Here is a 22349-nt window from a genome sequence, read left to right on the forward strand (position 1 = left end):
GAGGAAGAACCGGTTAGGGAGGCAGAGACAGGTTGGACTGGTTTTGGGATGCAGTGGGTGGGGGGGAAGAGCTGGGCTGGTTGTGAGGTGCAGTGGGGGGAGGGGACGAACTGGGCTGGTTTAGGGATGCTAAATCTCCCCTTCCCCCACCGCATCCCTAAACCAGCCCAGTTCGTCCCCTCCCCCCACTGCACCACACAACCAGCCCAGCTCTTCCCCTCCACCCACTGCATCCCAAAACCAGTCCAACCTGTCTCTGCCTCCCTAACCTGTTCTTCCTCTCAGCCATCCCTTCCTCCCACCCCAAGCCGCACCCCCATCTACCTACTAACCTCATCCCACCTCCTTGACCTGTCCGTCTTCCCTGGACTGACCTTTTCTCTCCTCTCCACCTTCGGTCCGCCTCCCCCTCTCTCCCTATTTATTCCAGTTCCCTCTCCCCGTCCCCCTCTCTCCCTATTTATTCCAGTTCCCTCTCCCCGTCCCCCTCTCTGATGAAGGGTCTAGGCCCGAAACGTCAGCTTTTGTGCTCCTGAGATGCTGCTTGGCCTGCTGTGCTCATCCAGCCTCACATTTTATTATTTTAGGAGAGAGAGCTGTTTTGGTTTGTGATACAAGAGACGAGGCTGTCTATGCCTTTCACCCATCGGTCGCTCTCCTCCTGTCCCTGCCTCTATGCACACACTCTGCCAGGCATAGTCTTCCTCCCTCTGTGTGTGTGTGTCTCTCTCTCGCTTAAGCTCCTAAAACCTAAGATGCATCGGATATAAAAACACGCACATAAACACACACACACACACACATCAACAAGCCATGGAGAAAGATCAGGAATTACTGCAAGCTGTCAAAACCGAAGATGTAGCTGCAATGCAGAAGCTGTTGCAAAGGCCGAAACAAGGCAAAGCGAGTGAGTACCCTTTACACACTGTTCCATTGGCTGATGTGAATGTGCCTGCGTTTTTTTGTGTGTGTGTGTTTTGCAAATGTCCTGTTATTGTGGAGTAGGAGGGGAGGGAGTTTGGTCTGTTGTTCAATATGGGCTCTCCTATCTTGACCGATGCTGTTCGTGACTCTTGATACAGTGCAATCGGTGGGAATGTAGCATTAGCCTGAATAGTGCGTTCTCTCTCCCTCAGACAGCTCCCCTGCATCCCTTAGCTTCACAAGCCGGCGCTTTCTGCTCCTAACAGCGCAGATTGGACGTTGAGGATAGATAAGGTCAATACTGGGAATCCCAGATTCCCTATCAACCGGGCAAGAGATTGCAGATGGTTTGTAGCGAATCCACGGTTGAGATACAACGCACAGAATCAGTTCGGAAAAGGGGAAAGGTGGTTCTGGAGGTTTGCACTGTTCTGTTTCGGCAAAAAAAGTGCCCGACCAGAGAATATCAGGCCAGTGACTAAGATGGTTAAACAGCTAATTCTAGTGGAAAGCTGTCAAGAAGGTAATAGCTCAGTGTCGCTTCTGAGGAAGTGCAAACTGGAGATCTTGTTTGACCCACTCTGTGCAGGTTGTTGTTGCTGTGTTGCAAAGAGAGCCTAGAGACGTGAGGGGGGACTTGGATGTGACAAATGCAGTGACTCCACACCCGGGCAGTGGTTTGGCAACATGATTCGGACCCCGTTAGCTTGCAGCCCTCTGACGCTGTTCCCTTACTGCCGGATGCTCACTGGCTCGCACGCCCCAAACAACCGGGGCTATTTTAAATTTAACCCCTTGATTGACGGGCTGACAAGTGCCTGTTGATGACAAAGCAATAGATGCTGCAGATCTGGTAATTAGAAGCAGTTTTGCTGGGAGACGCTTTAATTGATAGATTTCAATTCTAAAATTAACCAGGATTAAACGGGGGAGACCTCGAGCTGGCTGATCTATGATGTAGTAATAACAGTATTTTCGGAAAGATTGTCTGAGACGCAGGAGTGATGTCTCTCCCAGCTATCCTGGCTGCAAGGAGAAGGAAAAGGCAACCCTTTCCGAACAAGGCACAGTGAGGATTTCTGAAACATTTATGTATCGCTTAACTGGAAACTTGATAATGTACGCCACAATGTGGGAGGGGGAATCTTATTCAGTTCTATATTTGCCTAAAGCTTCACTCCAGATATTTTGTTAAAAATAAAAGAATAATGGGATTTGAAGGGTACACTGTGAGTAAATCGTGGGAAAATGTTAATTTATTTTGATGTGACTTGCTCCTACATGAGTAAAACATATTGTGATTAAGGATGATGGAATAAACTAAAAGCATTATTTGCCAGGATGAGATTCTGTCATAGTCTGGAGATGCGCTGCTCTGCTATCCAGTTATGAAGAGCTGCTGTCGTTGTGTTCTACAAGACTCCAATTGTTGGATGCAGTGGAAGTCTTTCAGGAGAAGACACCATGTCCCTTTTAAAAATAGTTTCTTACTGATTGATCATGTCACACACAGTACTTTGATTTGTAATTTTCTGGCTTATTCTCTGGTGTTGAGAACCTTTGTGGGTTGACTCTCCCTTTGACCTCATGATCCCTGTTGAGTTTAGATTTTGAATGCGTGGCCTGTGCATTTGTTGGATTTCTCTCTATTGGTTCTCTAAGTTCACTGACTGAATGCAACACTGTATCAATGTTTACCAATAATGATCATATCTGTGATGATGATGCTATTTTCCTTGGGACAGATAATGAAAATCTCCATGCTTCACAAAGTCTGTCTTTGTGTCTATTGGTGCTCCATAATTGGTGACCATGCCTTCAGCTGACAATGCCTTAAGCTCTGGAATTTCTTCCATAAACCTCACCACTCCTTTACCACCCCCCCCCCCCGACCATGTTCTCCTTTACATTATTGGTTATAAAATACCAGAGCGGTTACCTGTGTTGATATCGCCAGTGTCACGTTTGATTAGATCATTCCTCCTATGAAATATTGTGAGACATTTTACTTTTAGCAATGCAAGATGCATACATGCTGTTGTTATTAGACAATAAGTCGAGGTGGGAGGGTGCGGTATCATTGGGATTTAAATGGCTGGAGCGGCCTAACGCCAAATACCCAGCAGGTAGCTGTGTTGGGGCTGGGTTTGAGGGTGGGGTGGCAGATGGTGACTGTCTCTTCTAAATTAGCCCATGCTCCCATTAGAGGATCATATGTAATGCCTTGCTTATCACCAGTCTTCAAAATTCTGACAACACCCCAACTCCCCAACATATCCTCACTAGGGCCTACCAATTCTTCTCACTTGGTGAGCTGAATCTGGAACAATTGTCTAAGTCCCAAGTGCAATACCAGTAATGATCACGTCTTCTGGTGGTGCTGCTGGTACAGTGCTGGAATGCTGCCAATCTCTTACTGGCCTGAATCTCTCTGAGGCAGGACATCTTCATGTATAAGCGGAGCAATCAACCCATCAGATGGTTGCAGAGCTTGGCAGACTTCCCCATCTCTGTGCTTTTAGTCAAAGAGGTGGGGAACCCAGAGTCTTGTGTCATTCAGCCCTGAGGCAGTTGACCCTTACTTGCCTTCTGAAGTAGTATAGCAAATAGTTCATAAAAATGGGCAATAAAATGGTGACTTTGCCAGCATAATCCACATAATTAGAACTTTTCTTTATTAAATTGGGAACTCTGTGTGGTGTGTGCAATACTAATGGAAGTACAGATCCTGGCTAAGCCCAGTGTTCTGTCTCCACCTCCCATGATAATACAAGGTACTGACTGATTGGTTTCTTGGCTGAGACTGTGGTCACTTAGTTGGCAGCCAAAAACACGAAGCAGTGTTTTTAGGAGAGGATGAGACAAAATATTTAGAGTGTCGAGAGGGTCCATAAAGTTTTGCAACTGAAGACATAAAAGCTGCTAGAGTTTAAAAATAACTTGGATCTTTATTTGAACTAACGTTAATGTAGAGGGCCAAGAGCTGGAAAACAGGATTCAACTTGATAGTTTTAATTTGGCTGGCAAAGATGCGCTGGGCCAAATGCTCTCCTTCCATTGCTGCAAATTTCCACGATACTCCAAAATCATGTCAAAGATTTCTGAAGAAGGGTCTTGGCTTGAAACATCAGCCTTCCTGCTCCTCTGATGTTGCTTGGCCTGCTGTGTACATCCAGCTGTACACCTTGTTATCGCTATTGTAGAGCATCTATGTGTCCCACTGTTATTTTACTATCGTGCCAGATGTGTAGTACATGATTTCTCTGCAAGTTGGTATGACAAATTAAAATCATGAGACATTTTTATTCTCTTAATGATAAAACTCAAAATTCCAACTGCACCTATGTCAACTCCTGTGCTGTAACATGTCTTTACAGATTGAAAGGTGCATTTTATTTCAGTTGGGATGATTCTTGGATTTCTGCCAGACTTCAGCAGTTTGAGGTTTGCTGTGTGTGTGTGTGTACCTTGTGATATTTGATATAATCATTTGATATAATCAGTGGCGTTACTTTGGAGAGGTTTTGGTCTCCCCTTTGAATATTGAAGTAGAATGTAAAGCTCTTCCAGAAGTTTCGCGAATGACATAGAGCATCAGTCTGATGAAAACCTACCTCTTCCCCTTGCTACTATCTACTTGTTATTGCAGTATCAGTTTCTGAGACATGCCTTAGAATCCATTAAAGACGTGAATAAAGGCAAACAGTTGCCACTCACTCTAACCAACGTTTTTGTATAAAGATTTTACCCTCTACATGGACATGAGTCTTAATCCCATGTGCCCACTCTGTTCCAGTGAATGCTTTATTCATCCTTACTTTGACCACTTGCTTAACCTATTCCTAAATATTGACTTGGCTGCCTGTTCAGTCATTAATTCTGGTTGCACATTTTGAACTCTATGTGTTTGATGCAGCAGTTGGAAACAAGCGCTTGTGCTGCTTTAGTTATACCATCAATAGAGACTTTAAATAGTCATTAAAGAAAGGAAGAACTGGCACTGAATAAATTACCTGGGGTTTTTTTGTATTCATTCTTAGAATGGAGCTGCTGCTGGCTGGCCAGTATTTATTGCCCACTCATAGCTGCCCTTGACAAGGTGTTGGTGAGCTGCCTTCTTGAACCATGGCTTGGAGGGCAACTTGCAGGTGGTGGTATTCCCATAAATTTGCTGCCCTTATCCTTCTAGATGGTAGTATTTATGAAAGTGTTGGTTTCTAAAGAGCCTTGGTGAATTTATGCAGGGGATTTTGTAGATGATGTGCACAGCTGCTACTTCCCATCACTGGTGGAGGGAATGATTTTTTCTTGCTGTTGCTTTGTTAACTGTAGCAGCTTGCTGTGCCTAAATTGACTGCTGCATTTCCTGACATTGCAATCGTGACTACACTTCCAAAATATGAATACTGCTGAGAAAAGGCATATTTTGCTCCAGTTTTTCAACTTGCACTTAACAGGACAATTCACATCAAATACAATGTAAAAGGATCAACTATTACAGTAAATAAGAAGTGAGTCCTGGTGTTTTCCCTGTGGAAACACCTCAGAGTCCACTGTAATTGCTTTATTCATCTTTACTTCAACCATTTGCTGTACCTGTTCCTAAATATTGATGTGGTTCCACTTCCAGATGAATCAGCACTCTCTTTGTGTACAGCTTTTCCCTTCACTTCTTGCAAATTGCCCCAATAAGTGCAAGATGAAAAGGATAAACAAAATGTATTTTTTTCAAGTTCTGTATTACCAACTGATGACTGCCAAAATACTTCATTGGCTGTAAAGTGCTTTGGAATGTCCTGAGGCCATGAAAGGGAAGAAAGAGAAGGCTTTCTTTCTTAACATTGTGCATTTCACAGCTTTAGGATATCCCAAACAACTTCTGGCCAAGAGAATAGTTGAGAATTGGAGTCACTGTCGTAATGTGGAAACACGGCAGTCCATTTGTGCACAGTGAGATCTCACAAACGGCAACATCACAGTGACCAGAAAACCCCTTCAGTAATATCAGTTCAGAGCTTAGTATTGACCAAAACACCAGGATAACTCTGCTTGACAACAGAGGCATTACATTACCTGAGAGGGAATACGAGTATTTAACAACTAGACACCTGAAGCCACAATTTCAATGGGTAGAGTGTTGGTTCGAATGGTATCATCCAAAGGTCAGCACCTCCAACAATGGACCACTGGGTATGTTAGCCTAGATTTTCTTCTCAGGTCTATAGATCCTGACTTGAACAATGACATTCTGTCTTAACGGTTGGAGTGAAACCCACTGAGCTGCAGCTAATATAGAACATAGAACATAGAACATAGAACAGTACAGCACAGAACAGGCCCTTCAGCCCACAATGTTGTGCCGACCATTGATCCTCATGTATGCACCCTCAAATTTCTGTGACCATATACATGTCCAGCAGTCTCTTAAATGACCCCAATGACCTTGCTTCCACAACTGCTGCTGGCAACGCATTCCATGCTCTCACAACTCTCTGCGTAAAGAACCTGCCTCTGACATCCCCTCTATACTTTCCACCAACCAGCTTAAAACTATGACCCCTCGTGCTAGCCATTTCTGCCCTGGGAAATAGCCTCTGGCTATCAACTCTATCTATGCCTCTCATTATCTTGTATACCTCAATTAGATCCCCTCTCCTGCTCCTTTTCTCCAATGAAAAGAGACCGAGCTCAGTCAACCTCTCTTCATAAGATAAGCCCTCCAGTCCAGGCAGCATCCTGGTAAACCTCCTCTGAACCCTCTCCAAAGCGTCCACATCTTTCCTATAATAGGGCGCCCAGAACTGGACGCAGTATTCCAAGTGCGGTCTAACCAAAGTTTTATAGAGCTGCAACAAGATCTCACGACTCTTAAACTCAATCCCCCTGTTAATGAAAGCCAAAACACCATATGCTTTCTTAACAACCCTGTCCACTTGGGTGGCCATTTTAAGGGATCTATGTATCTGCACACCAAGATCCCTCTGTTCCTCCACACTGCCAAGAATCCTATCGTTAATCCTGTACTCAGCTTTCAAATTCGACCTTCCAAAATGCATCACCTCGCATTTATCCAGGTTGAACTCCATCTGCCACCTCTCAGCCCATCTCTGCATCCTGTCAATGTCCCGCTGCAGCCTACAACAGCCCTCTACACTGTCAACGACACCTCCGACCTTTGTGTCGTCTGCAAACTTGCTGACCCATCCTTCAATCCCCTCATCCAAGTCATTAATAAAAATTACAAACAGTAGAGGCCCAAGGACAGAGCCCTGTGGAACCCCACTCACCACTGACTTCCAGGCAGAATATTTTCCTTCTACTACCACTCGCTGTCTTCTGTTGGCCAGCCAATTCTGTATCCAAGCAGCTAAGTTCCCCTGTATCCCATTCCTCCTGACCTTCTGAATGAGCCTACCATGGGGAACCTTATCAAATGCCTTACTGAAGTCCATATACACCACATCCACAGCTCGACCCTCATCAACTTTTCTAGTCACATCCTCAAAAAACTCGATAAAGTTTGTAAGGCATGACCTACCCCTCACAAAGCCGTGTTGACTGTATTTGATCAAGCCATGCTCTTCCAGATGGTCATAAATCTTATCCCTCAGAATCCTTTCTAACACCTTGCAGACGACAGACGTGAGACTTACTGGTCTATAATTGCCGGGGATTTCCCTATTTGCTTTCTTGAAGAGAGGAATTACATTTGCCTCTCTCCAGTCCTCAGGTACGACTCCAGTGGAGAGCGAGGATGCAAAGATCTTCGCAAGTGGCGAAGCAATTGCATTTCTCGCTTCCCAAAGCAGCCGAGGACAAATCTGGTCCTGGCCTGGCGACTTGTCGATCTTAATGTTTGACAAAATTTTCAGCACATCAGCTTCCTCTATCTCTATCCATTCCAGCATGCACACCTGCTCTTCAAAGGTTTCATATCCAATGATTGATCTGTATAGTGAGTGAAAGGAAAATGGTGTAAACACCACACTGTGCAGCCTGCTCTCATTCACTCACTCGGAGCAAATTTTCAGAAACTTGCCAGTAGATAGTGAGTGCACCTTCTTATTAAGCTGCTGCTTGTAGCCGCTCCTGCCAGGAGACCTGCTGTCATGGTGTGCCAATTCTGTCTGTCTTATGCCACCCTCATACATCGGTTGTGGTTTGTTGGCAGCCATTCTGTGACCTGTTCCTGGGAAGATAGGGTTCTTCTGTGAGGAAAGGTTGGATCTGTACCAGTTGGAACTTAGAAGAATGAGAATTGATCCTATGGCAATATATAAAATCCTGAGGGAACCTGATACATTGTGTACAGGGAAAATGTTTCCTCTTGTGAGGGAATCTCAAAAAAGGGGTACAATTTAAGAACAGGAGGTCTTCTTTCTATGATGGAGACGAGGAGGATTTCCATCAGAGGGGTATGGGTCTGTGGAATTCTCTTCCCCAAAAAGTAATGGCGGCTGTACCATTGACTTTATTCTAGGTTGAGTTAGATGGTTTTTTGATAGATGTGGGAGACGAGGGGTTGGGGAAAAGGGACAGAGGGGCTTGAGTCCACAAGCAGATCAGCCACTGAATGGTGGAGCAGTGTTAAAGGGCTGAATGGCTTTCTGTTGCTCTCAAATGACATGTTCCTATATTCCGTTCTAACATCCATCATCCAACTGCACATAGGTTGACCCCTCTTCCTGCTGCTGTCCAGAATCTCTTAGCTTGTAAGCTCAGATCAAATAGCCAAAATTGTGACTCTTTTTTTCTGGGTGTCACTTATTAAACTTGGAGAGAGGAAAAAGGAATATATGAGTACCTTTCGTTCTGCTCATTTTAGATTCAATCTTTTTATAATATTTCTGAGAACTGCTTGAGAAACAGAGTCATAGAATCATACAGCATGGAAACAGACTCTTCAGTCAAACCAGCCCGTGCCAAACATATTTTCGAGCTAAACTCGTCCCACCTGCCTGCTCCTGGTCCATAACTCTCCAAATCTTTCCTGTTCATGTACGATTCTAAGTGTCTTTTAAGTGTTATAGCATCTAACTCAGGAAATGAATAGTTTTTTTGTGGGTGCATGTGGAATGTACTGTATCATGGTGAGGGAAAGTAAAAGGTGTATTCAGATTGAGGAAATGAATGCTGGCCTGAACAGAATTGGTTGCTTTGTATGGCCTTATTGATTTTGCTTGCCTCTCGTACCTTGTCATAAAACTGCTTATAACTTCAAGGAAGGAGAATAGCAATTGCTGTGGGTTTTGCAGAACACATTGTAAGTACATACAGATTTATTTTTTAAAAAAGCTATTAAACCAAAGAAATGGAATTGCACAATAAATCAGAAAGTAATGTGGCAGCCTAGCTGCTTGTTGAAGCACTTAGACTTTGTATAGATGGCTTTGTGCTTTGCCATCCACTTTCCACAATGGTTAAAATCATAAAATTGTACAGCACAGAATGAGTCCATTCAATCCGTTATGCCTGGGTTGACTGGCGAAAAGAGATTTCTGATCTGCCCCACTTCCCACTGTTTTCTCTGCACCACTGCAAATAGTTCCCATTTTAAACTACTTCATTCCTCCTGCCTCAGAGCACCTTGCTTTCATTGTGCTGCTTGGGTTGCCCTAGAAACACTATTGGCAAAGTGGGTGGCAAGAGAGGTGATTCATTCTGAATGCCTCTTTTTAAAATATTATTTATTTATTGAATGTGGGCATCACTGATACGGGGCCAGCATTAATTGCTGATGAGCAAATGCCCCTGAGCTGCCTTCCAAAACCACAGTATTCCCAAAGCGATGATAAGGAGGGAGCTGCAGAATTCTCAATCAGTAAAGATGATGGAATGGCAACAGTTTCATGTCAGGATTGTGTGTACATCCAAAGATTGGAGGGAAACTGAGAAGTGATGCCCCCGTGTGCCTGCTGTCCTTGCCCTGCTGGTTGGTCGATGTTGTGGGTTCTGGAGAAACCTTTGAAGAAATGTTGTTGCGTTACTGCACTGTATATTGTAGATTCCAGTTGGAGCATCCACATTAAGGCATCTACTTGCATCCTCATTCGAGATTCTCTATTCTGAGTGTAGGGAGCCACTTACTATGCTAGTATTGTATGGTGCTGACTGTTTACAAGCTGCCAATCAAGATGAAGTCATGGAGAAAAGAAATAGCTGTGATGTGAAGGTACATGACAGATTCCATTGTTACTGTATTGGCTTAGTAGAAATATCACCATTGCGTCAAATGGTTGTGGATTCAAGTCACTTTCTAGAAATATGAGCACGTTTCACTGCAGTATTGAAGGAGTGCTGCAATGTCAGAGGTACTTTTTTTTGGGTGAGAAATTAAGTTCAGGTTTGGCCTTCACCAAATATTGTACTTATTTGGCTGAAAAAAATGCTTTGGAGATGTCCTGAAGCTCAGAGAGAGATTATATAAAGGCAAGTTATTTGTGGATTTCTGTCGGAGAGTTGGCTCCAGTTATATTTTCTCAACAGCTCATTCTTCTGTGTGATTTGAAGCTAATATTCGTAACTTTCAAATTTTACAATCTATTCCTGAAATGTTTGATGCCCTATAAGGCACTCTGTCTTGTTCATCTTTTTAAAAATGAAAGAAGAGGAATTCTGTTGCATGAGGATTCTCCAGTGGCTTGTATAATATTGGACATAGTATAATTTCATTTAGAAAAATGATGAGATTACAACCATATTTAATAACTAAATACCATGCTTCACTTTGCAGAAGTCATGATAATACAAATTACATGCTTTTTAATAATGTGGGGTACATCGAGCAGTTAAGTGTAATTTGGATGAGTAGGTGCAGCTTTACAGAGTCCTCCTATGATCTAAAATACAGAGATGCTCATTGTATTTGGAGTGGCGATTGGATGGGAGGAGGAGGCTGGCCTTATTTTATCTGTATTTATTATTATTTCCAGAAGCCTGGAGCTTATCAAACCAGAGTAGTGCTTGATATTTCAATGTGTTGACCTATCTACCAGTGGAAAGAAAAGTTATGAAAGTACCAGATGCTGTAATAAAATGAATGAATTACATGTAATTTCTACCCCATACTCTCACAATCCTGATGGTTAATGTGGGTTATAGTTCAGTGAAGAATTTCTGGCAAAGAAAACAAAGTGCTTTATTCTATTGAACTATCAGACAAACATCAGATGAGTTTGTATCATTGAGTGACATGTTTTATTGGTGTTTGAGGAGTGAATGATCCTCCCTGACAGAAGCAAGAGACTCCTGCCCATTGATGCTTGATGACTGGCTGTAGCCAATTACTTGTGAGTGAATTTGAATGACTGTGACATCCAATAGGCAGAGCTGGTGGATGTGTCTTTTTAATATCGCAATTGCATTTCATAACCATATTGGAACACATGTATGAAGGCGCAAAACCAATCCTTTTCCCTGACTGAAGACACTGGCATTTACCAGAGCTGTGGTTCATGATGAACCAATCACTATCAAATGACAGAGAAATAATACCATTTCAAAGCGAAGTTCACCCAGCTTTCAGCTGCATTGAAGATCCTTTCTTGTGGAGTGAAATAGAAGTTCTATGTTAAGAAACGATGATTAGTCAAAACATAGCCTTTTACAATTAAATTACAAGCTGAAATGAGGCAGTACTGCAAAGTATGAGCAATGTATTTTTTCACGAGTAAAGCTGAGTCTGCAGTCTTAAATACTAATGTGCATCATTGCATTATCCCTTTGTATAAGTTATTCAAGATTAAGGTTAAGAGTCATGGTATTTGAATGTAGCAGAATGCACACTCATCCAACAAACATCGGAGGGCTCGCATATCTTTCACACATCTTATATGAGGCCAACATTTGAGAAAGAACACCAGCTGCCAGGATTTGGTTCTCCAATTGAGCACCCACTACTTGCAGGAGTGTCATGAGACCAAGAATTGACTTGTTCTCAGTGGGAGCATCACAGGGCACAGAATAGTGACCATACATTCTATCAGGGCTGTAAATCTGAAACGTCAATTTTTCTGCTCCTCTTATGCTGCCCGACCTCTCATGTTCCTCCAGCTCCACACTATGTTGACTCTGACTCCAACATCTGCAGCTCTTGATATCTCCGAGTGACTGTGCATAGCAACCTTTTGAAAAGAGATATCACTTATGAGCAGCGGTTGTGGGTAGCTCTGATTCCCATTCCTTCCTTTAATCTGGCATGCAGAGATTACTAGTAATGTCTTCTTCATCACTTAGATCCGATAACATATCACAGACTGGTCTCTGTCATTCAATTCCAAACCAGACAGTTTATGTACTGCCTGAGCCTTTGGTGGATATAAAATAAAGATGGTACTGGGGAAGGATCACCATAGCCTTTTAGCTATTCTACCCTCGTGGCCAAAACGACATAGATTCCCGAAGGTTGTACGTTTGGCATGGTATGTATGAAGTAAATACTAATAGGACGGAAATTGCTCTGAGATGCCTCAGAGCGGAATATGTTGTAAGGAGGAAAGTTGAATTCTAATGCACTTTCCATTACATTCAACTTGAAATATTTCAGCATATACTTGGTTGGTTAGCTGAGTTGGCTGGATGGCTGGTTTGGGATGCAAAATGATACCAATAGTGTGAGTCCGATTCTTGTACCGGCTGAGTTTACCGTGAAGGACTGTATGCCAGGCAGAAGTTGTAATTTCAATAATATTTGAAAAAACAAAGCTGTCAATAGGAAATTCTGCATTTTCACCGAGTTATCTCTTCAAAAGTCAGGAGGATACAGCGCAGAAACAAAAAGAAGGGGAATGGGTCAAAGCATCGCAATGTGGGCAAGTCTGAGGCCGATCTCCTTAATGATGAGACCAGCAGCTTTAAAAGATTGGTGTGTCAAGACAAACAGACTATTACAGGATAGAGTTCAAGTAGAAAAGATTGCTTTTATCTCAAGGCAGTTCAAATTCATGAAGCTTGGCCAGACTGCATCTGGAATTCAATGTTCAGTTTTGGTCAGCATGCCTCAGAGAAGGCCTTTTGAGGAGGTAAATTGTAGATTCACCAGAATGATAGCAGGGCTTAAAGAGTTAAGTTATGGAGACCGGTTGTCTGGACATAGCTTATCTCTTCAGTTTAGATGGTCCACATTGATCTCAACAAAATATTTAACATGATGAATAGATTCATTAGGATAAATATAGAGGAACTGTTTCGTCTTGGGGTGAATCCAGAACAAAAGATTAATACTTAATATTGGAACCCAAGCTGAGCAGGAGCAGCTGTCTATACAGAAGAGAGGGGAAATCTGAAATTCTCTCCAGAAGGCTGTGTTTGTGCATCATTTTAAATTTTCTGATAACATGGTGTGAAGCTGAATGAACACAGCAGATTCTCCAGCATCGGCAGTTCCTACTATCTCTGAAAAAATTTTCTGAGAGTTTTCTTTTGTTCAGTGAGGTTTTGAAGGAATTTAGAGCAAAGCGTGGGAAGATGAAGTTGAGCTGGGATCATCAATAATCCAATTGAATGATGGAGCCGGCCTATTTGAATGTTTTAATGAACATTATTTGTGAAGCGTGTACATCACATAGAGGTTTCAAGGTGATGACGTCTTGCTTTAATCTCTTCAAACTGAGAAAGACAGAACTTTAAAATAAAGCAATGTAAACAAATTAACTCAGTATGTACTCGGGCTCAGATACAATAGTATTTTCAATTGGCAACATCAATGTGATATAAAACCCATGATAATCTCAACGGACATAAGATGAACTGACTACTCTGACACATATCAGTTATGGTCAATAAAACTTGTGATCAGCAGTCAACCCACAATTGAAACTGATTCATGTCATTGGGTGCCTTTGTTTCCGATTAGTAGTAAACCAAAGGACATCTACATGCTACTGTAAATGTCAGCAAAGAAATCACTGGTGAGGAGTGAAAAAGTTGACGATGTGAAGACTAAATGCAAGGGTGCCCGTTATAATACCTTAAATTACAGGAAGAATAAAGTATTTGTTTTTCTGTGATATAAGATGCTCAAACAATGTGTGTACGATACATAGGTCAGGGTGTTTTCGATTGCATGCAAATACCATAGACTTTTGCCTTTATTCGGAAAAGATAAAAAAAAAGGTGTGCAGTAGTATTTCAGTGGGAGGACTCTGCTTTGCTCCTGGAAAACATATTATTCATACACCACTGTAGAATATTGCCAAATTTTCCCTGTAGCTCGAGGTTAATTTCAAAGACTATGTTTTGACAACTTAATATGATGCTTTTCGTTATATTAATTTTTAAAATTATATTGGGCCAAATTTTTACAGTAGAACTAAAATAGGTGAACCTGGATTTTAGATGTTATTTTCTCTCTATTTGATTGCTTTATAATTCTGATGGAATTACTGTGTGCCCTGTGTCTGCTTCATATGCTCTTCAGGCTCCAAATGCCTCAAGTATTATATTTTAATTATAGGAATAGGACAATCTAACTGTTGTTCAGTATGATATTTATATAGATTGAAGGAATTACTCATGGATGATGATTAAGTACTATCGATGGAACGCCCCCCTCATTTGTAATGACTGTCAGGCTCTATCTCCTTATCACTATGAATTCTCACATTATTTTACTGTTCTCTGTTCATTTAAACCCCAGTGGATCACTGAATCAATTGAACAGGTAATGGCAGGAAGGCAAACTGCTCAGACACACACAAACTGGTGTTTCTGTATCATAGGAGGCCTTACAGCTCCTTAAGCTTATTCTATCTTTAACTTAGATAACGGACAAACTGAATCCGAACTCCATTGACCTGCCCTGATTCCATCTTGCTTCATTTTGCCAAATGAAAATCTACCAGTCTCTCAGTTCTGAAACTTTCAATTGAAATTTAACCTTTTTGGATGTCAGAGTTCCAGATTTCCGTCACACTGTGTACAACGCTGCTTCCTGACGGTGCCCAAGATCGGCCTAGCCCTGATGTTACGTTTATGCTGTGTCGTTCAGAATTCCCAAACCAAATGAAACAGCCGGAACATTGGAACAGGAAGAGGCCATTTAGTCTCTCAAGCCTGTTCTGCCACTTTGTGAGATCATAGCCAATATGTGACCCAACTCTGTCTTGCCACCTTTGCTCTATGTTCTTTGATACCCTCAGCTAACAAAAATAAATCAATCACTTTTTAAAAAAAATTGACAATTGTGAAGTAAGGTCTAAATGCAGCCACCCTTTGTATAAAACAATTATTCCTGAAAGGCCTGACTCAAATTTTTTGAAGACGCTCGCCGCCATAGACTTTCAAATGAGCAGAAACATCTTTTTACGACTTTTCCCCTTATTATTTGAAAATCTTCAATCAATTTATGCCTTAATATTTTTGAATTATAGCAGGTACAGCCCTTGTTTGTGTAATCTCTCTTCATTATTTCGCCCTTGTAGGTTTTTAGAAGTATTATTCTGATAAACCTACATTTACAAGGTTAGAATATCCTTTCTAAGACATGGTGTCCAAAACTCCTCTTGAGATGTGGTCTGTCTGGAGCTTCGTATCACTGAAGCATGATTTCTATCCTGTTGCATTCTAGTAAGGCCATTAGCCTATTCAATTATTTCATTTTCCCCTGTCTACCCAATAGAGTGCTTTAATCACCGCACATACCAGGAAGCAATGGGAGATCTGTTGATTCCCCTCAGCAAAATGTTTTGCCTCAAGTTGGTACCTTTGGGTGGAAGGTATTCGAAACTGAGGCAGATATTGAACCTGTAATGTTCTGTCCATGACATGGACTTACCTGTGGAATAATTTGCCTCTTTTTGAAATTAAAGTTCAAAACACATTCTCTCAGCTAATTCACTCCTTCTTCAATGCAATGAAATTGTCTTTAGCTTTCCCAGTTTTCTATTTCTTTCACAAGTTGAAAACCCAAGTCAGCCTCCTGCTGCTTATGGACTGGGCCGTATCATGCAGTACATGCTGTGGTTGCTGATTGGTTTGTGGAATTGTGACTAGTTGTGGATGCTACAGGTCATCAGCCTGACGACAGCTCTCTGGTTCCTGGGAAAGTGAACAGCTTGTGGGTGTGAATGATACCGTGGAAGCCTTCAGGCCTCAGAAATGGAAGGTAGAGTCTCTCTTTGTCTCTGCAGTAAATAATACTTGGAACTAAAAGAAAGCCAGTTGTTTCGCTCAACACTTGTTGTAAGCTGTTGCTTTTAACCGATAAGCCAAAGACTTTGTAATTTGTGAACTGGTCGCTCTGTGCCTCCTATGAAGCAGTGAAGGAAACAAAAAGAAAGATCAGAGAACTGAAGGATTCGGGAAACAAAATTTTTATTTATTCATTCACAGGGTGGGGGCGTTGCTGGTTAAGCCAGTATTTATTGCCCTTCCCTCTTTGCCCAGAGGCCAGTTAAGAGTCAACCATGTTGCTGTGGGTCTGAAGTCACGTGTAGGCCAGACCAGGTAAGGAAAGCAGTTTGCTTCCCTAAATGACATTTGTGAACCAGACGGCTTTTTCCGACAGTCAACGATGGATTCGTGGTCATTGTTTAGACTCTTAATTCCAGATTTTTAAATTACATTCAAATTCCACCGTCTGTCACGGCAGAATATGAATCCAGGTGCCCAGAATATTACTCGGGTCTTTGGCTACACAGTCCGAGGCCCTCCTTGGCCCCATTCCTCCTTATCTTGGTCAATCCCTCCAAATCTAAAACTCTCTGTGATTCTTTCATTCCTTCAAATCTGGCTTCTTCCACATCCTTAATTTCATAGAATATAACATAGAACATTACAGCACAGTAGAGGCCCTTCGGCCCTTGATGTTGTGCCGACCAGCCAGACCAATCTGAAGCCCATCTAACCTACACTATTCCATATGCTTGTCCAATGACGTCTTAAATGTACTTAACTTTCCTTTGTCTTCACTGTTCCAGCAGTTTTAGCTTCAGGTTCCTACTGCCTTACCATTGTAATTCCCTCACAAACCTCTCTCTGAATCTCCACTATCTGTTTCTGCTCACTTAAAGTGCTCACCTTTTGGTCACTTGTCCTAATATATCACGATGTAGCTCAATGTAAAAAATTACCCAATGACTTCTCGTGAAGCAACTTGGGACTCTAAAAACACTACATATTAACAAGTTATTCTTGAGTGATAATGGGAACTGCAGATGCTGGAGAATCCAAGATAATGAAATGTGAGGCTGGATGAACACAGCAGGCCCAACAGCATCTCAGGAGGGTCTAGGCCCGAAACATCAGCTTTTGTGTTCCTGAGATGCTGCTGGGCCTGCTGTGTTCATCCAGTCTCACATTTTATTAACAAGTTATTCTTGTTGTATTTAACAGCATTTACATCCAGTATGGACTGGCTTTATTGAAGTTCTTGTCTCCCATCCCATATTAAAATAGAATGTTCATGTGTTAAAACACTTCCAGATGGAAACCATTGTGCTAATTATATGCAGCATCAATCTGAGAAAAAATTGACTTATTTTGATCGGGTAACATTCTGTGAAATATGTGCCCATTGTAAAGGAGTGTGTTATGATCCCGTGACCCTGTCACACATGCAACACAAATTTAATTGGCTCCATGATTCTTGTGTGTTTCACCTTATTGCTTGATGACCTAGCCATTCATTTTAATCAATGCATCAATGTGGCTTCTAGTAGTCAGAACCTTTTGTATTTAAGTTAATTTGAGCTTGCCTCTACTTTTACTTTTATCATGGTTTTAGCCTTATACAAAAAGATGAAAAAATGACAATTCTTGCATTTATTTGGCATATTTCATGATTTTGGGATGTGTTACAACCTAAGAGACACTTCTGAAGTGTAGGTGCGGTTGTGATGGAGGAAATGTAGGTTGACAGGGCTGCACACAGCAAGATCCCAGTAATAGCAAGGATACCAGGAAAAACTTGACAACAGCAGCCATGGGATCCTTTATGCCAAGCATCATCATACAGAAGTGCTGAGAAAATGGGGAGGCGGCAAGGCGAAGACAGTCTTACTGTCTGAGGAGTCCCGAGGACGAGGGCAATGTACTGAGGTCGTTGGTTCAAAGCCTGCCATGGCAGTAACTGAAATGGAATTAGTGGCAACCACGTTGAATGTTGTGAAAACTCATTTGGTTCACTAGTACCCTTTTACTGCTATTCTTAGCTGGTCACTTGCCCCCTGCTTGTGACTTGATACCCACAGCGATGGGTGCCTGCTCTCTGGGATGGCTTAGCAAGGCACCCAGTTACATCAAAATTTGACAAAACCTAAAGAAAAGAATAGACCACTGTATGGTCAAAACAACGAACCCTGGACTGTTTCTGGGTCTCCCTATCTGGATCAAAACCATTCTGCCTATACTTGCAGAGGGCCGAGCAGGACTTGATTTGTTCTTTCAACACGTCAGAGCAAAGCATTAATGTCTGTGATTGGTACTGAGGTAAAATGGGGCTGGTCTTCTGGCAGTTCCTTGAAAATAGAAAGGCACAAAATTTCAGTCCCTTGTCCAACTCAAGATAGCTACTGTACTTAACCCCTTAGAAGTGTAAATTTTGTAATTGATACCACAGAATCCCTACGGTACTGATAGAGGCTATTCAGCCCATCAGGTCAGCACCAACTCTTTGCAGAGTATCGCACCTGCCTTATCCCTGTAACCCAGCATTTACGAAGCCTGCTCATCTCTGGACACGACAGACAATTTGGCCCCCACACCTCAGGAAGGACATACTAGCCCTGGAGCGTGTCCAGCGGAGATTCACACGGATCATCCCTGGAATGGTAGGTTTAACATATGGTGAACGGCTAAGGATCCTGGGATTGTGCTCATTACAGTTTAGAAGTTTGGGGGGAGATCTGATAGAAACTTACAAGATAATGTGTGGTTTAGAAGGGGTGGACGCTAGGAAGTTGTTTCCGTTAGGTGGGGAGACTAGGACCGGTGGGCACAGCCTTAAAATTAGAGGGGGTAAATTTAAAACTGAAATGAGACGACATTTCTTCAGCCAGAGAGTGGTGGGCTTGTGGAATTCATTGCCACGGAGTGCAGTGGAGGCCGGGACCTTGGATGCCTTCAAGGCAGAGATCAACAAATTCTTGATCTCATAAGGAATCAAGGGCTACGGGGAAAGTGCAGGGAAGTGGAGTTGAAATGCCCATCAGCCATGATTTAAATGGTGGAGTGGACTTGATGGGTCGAATGGCCTTACTTCCACTCCTATGTCTTATGGTCTTACGGTCTTAATTTACCATGGCCAATCCACCCGACCTGCACATCTTTGGACTGTGGGAGGAAGCTGGGGCACCTAGAGGAAGCCCACGCAGACAAAGGGCAGAATGTGCAAACTCCACACAGACATTTGCCAGAGGTTAGAATTGAACTGGGTCCCTGGTGCTGTGAGGCAGCAGTGCGAACCACTGAGCCACTGTGCCATATTAATAGTGATGTCAAACAGATAGCCACATTTGTCTAAAACTGGAGTCTGTGGCTGGTGTACACACTGGGAACTGAGTTAGGATCCAATGAGCCAGTGCTCCTTAAACATCTTGCCACTGTGACCCATTTTGAGGCCTAAAACATCTTGCATCCCCTCTGTGAGGCATGTATGGGTGCGGGGTCATTGGGGGAAGTTGTGAGTTGTTGGGTGGCCTGTGAGAACAGGAAACTGTTAGAATAGGCACACAGTTGATAGAACATGGTCAGAACTTTGTGAATATCATTCCTACCTCAGAACCTGTAGCCTCAACATTTCAGATCATTTTGGGAAAGATCACATGGAGTGCTGCGCTAAAGCTGCAGCACTGAGTTTCTGCCACTAGTTGTCCTCAGTGAGCAACGGGAAGTCAGAAATCTTTTACAATGATGGAAGCCAATGAACATGTTCCAATGTCTTCCATAGAGCCAGCCGGTTTCGAAGGAAAAAAAAACATGCCTAGCCCTCAGAAATCTTTCAAAGTAACTCTTAGAGTAGATCATCTTACAGTACAATGACAATTCGTAGACAAAGCTGGTGGCTACCCATGCACAGAAAGATCCCACAAATAGGGAATGGAGTGATTTAACATTTACATAGATTTTTACAGCATAGAAACTAACTATTCAGCTGATGTGGTCCATTTTGGTGCATTTGGTTGATGCTTATTTCAGATGGGGAGGATAGGATGCTAGTTGAAAAAGAACAGTGGTGAAAACCACCAAATATATGCAATTAGATTATTCATTGGTCCACATAAAGTAAACCATTGCTGCTGTAATTCTGATTTGGAATTACTTGGCATGGCATTGGCAGTCTTAGAATCTCTAAAACAATAGTTCATGTGATGGATAATGTCATACATTTTCAGTATGGAACCAATTCCCTACTATCAACCCATATTCTACCTGACCTAGGAGTGCTTGATATTGGTACAAGATGCAAGGTCTGGAAAGCCTTTCCTTTTCTCAGCTGAGACATCCTGGCATATAGAAAACATGATAATTTCTGGGAAATGTTGCCAAGTACGCTGTCAATTTGAAACTTCCCTCCTGAAGAAATACATTCTTAAGCAACACTTATGCAAGTTTGCTATTAGTTTTAATTGTTCTATTCAGAAATAAGCTTCATGCTGGCAGAAAGGCTATTTCATTTTAAAGGGTGACTTCTCTTGCAGCCATATTTGCTGACAACAACATCATTGTCCTTGACTTCAGATCAACCACAACTTCACTTTTGTTGGAATTTCCTAGAATCATAGAATCCCTACAAGATTCTGCCGAGTGAATCTGCACCGACTTTCCAAAGAGCATCCCACCCAATTCATCCTATCCCTATAACCCTGCATTTCCCATGGCTAGCCCACACACCCCTGGACACTATGGGCAACGTAGAATAGCCAGTCCACCTAACCTGCACATCTTGTGGAAGGAAATTGGAGCACCTGGAGGAAATCCACACAGACATTTCATTTCAAATAAAGCAGCATTATATTTTTAAATAAACAAAAATGTACCTACTGCAGGGTTTGGGATGACACTCTAATACATGACAACTCCCACGAACTAAAGTTGCCTGAAAAAAAATCATCTGTCCATGTTTGCCATTGTTCCTTTAAGAGGTGAGTCCACTCTTCTCTGGCAGGCTATTAAAATTCTGTCTTTTTTTTAATGAAGCAGCTTTTTATCACTCTTTCTCCCCAGCACTCGATTGGAAAAGAGCTCTCTACAGCTAATTGACTTGAGGAGTTGTTGATAAGAATGGTCATATTTGCGACTGCTGTCACTTAATCTAATTACAAATTGAAGCTTCTCCTTTCATGACAAATAAGATGTGCAGCTCTCCCTCTTTCTCCCCCCAGTCCCCCCACCTTTCTAAACACCACTCTTTTCTTCCGGCTTTTAAATGCCAAGAATAATTATAGTTTTGCAGACGTAGCGGGGAGGACAGATTTGGGAAGAAACATAGAATTATGTGTACCCAACCTTGGAGCCTGATGTTTTTCGACTCGGCTCACTCGTGACCTTAAACAGATGTCTGAATAAATGCTCTCTGATGAAGGGTCTAGGCCCGAAACGTCAGCTTTTGTGCTCCTGAGATGCTGCTTGGCCTGCTGTGTTCATCCAGCCTCACATTTTATGATCTTGGATTCTCCAGCATCTGCAGTTCCCATTATCACTATGAATAAATGCTGATCTCCCACCTCAGTAGTTCTTTTAAAGAGTGTTGCAGAATTGGTGTTTTGTAGTAATGGGGATAATTTTAACAGCCAGGTTTGACTGATGGTCTGCAAACAAATTCTTGCACTTGAAAGGACACCATCTGATGGAAATTAAATACTTTGCAGTGGTGCCTATAAGCTCTACCAGCCTGTTAAAGACTTTGTGGGATTTTGGAGTGCAACACTGCTTTTGTATAATGGCTGTGCCTACACTGCACTGCTAGATGCATATTGACTAAAAAACCTCAAATCATGGCTAACTTGCTGCCTTTCCTTGTCTGACATATGAACTGGTGTAGGCCAATCAGCTTTTCTGTTTGTTATTACAGAGATTCCAGCGCAGACAGGCAGTGTACCTTTAAAACAGTTACTTGACATCATGTGTAACACTCTTGCATAAAGATACCCACCTCACCTTCAGTCAAGCTCTCAGACAATTAGGTCAGTCTGGCATGTTCAGTCAGCTACGTGCATGTAATTTGTAGTAACATCAATAAGCACTGAAACCAGACTATGAGTACGAGATGCTATAGCAGTGTAAATAGTTAGTGTTGTTAATGAACTTCAAGACATCTGTCTCAAGGAGTACCCAGTCTTTGTGGTATATGTTATGTGAGCTAACATATAGGACAGCACTCAGACCATATCATATCTAGAAGACACATCATTCTAAAGCTGGTGCTATTATGCAGTTAGATTAAGGTTGATTGGCCTTAAATCCCAAGGCAGCAGATGGTGAAATTT

The 22349-nt window shown here is 42.3% G+C and overlaps 1 long non-coding RNA gene across 2 annotated transcripts in view; it reads left to right on the forward strand.

Annotated features, from left to right (window-relative positions):
• The first annotated feature begins 265 nt into the window (after nt 1-265).
• Nucleotides 266-22349, forward strand: part of LOC132208246 (uncharacterized) — a 96568-nt gene continuing 74484 nt past the window's right edge. For both annotated transcript variants that reach the window (XR_009444333.1, XR_009444334.1), the window contains exon 1: nt 266-907. This is a non-coding gene — a long non-coding RNA (uncharacterized LOC132208246). The remainder of the gene's footprint in view (nt 908-22349) is intronic.

The sequence above is a fragment of the Stegostoma tigrinum genome, unplaced genomic scaffold (genome assembly GCF_030684315.1).
Source record: "Stegostoma tigrinum isolate sSteTig4 unplaced genomic scaffold, sSteTig4.hap1 scaffold_330, whole genome shotgun sequence".
NCBI classification, from domain to species: Eukaryota; Metazoa; Chordata; class Chondrichthyes; order Orectolobiformes; family Stegostomatidae; genus Stegostoma; species Stegostoma tigrinum.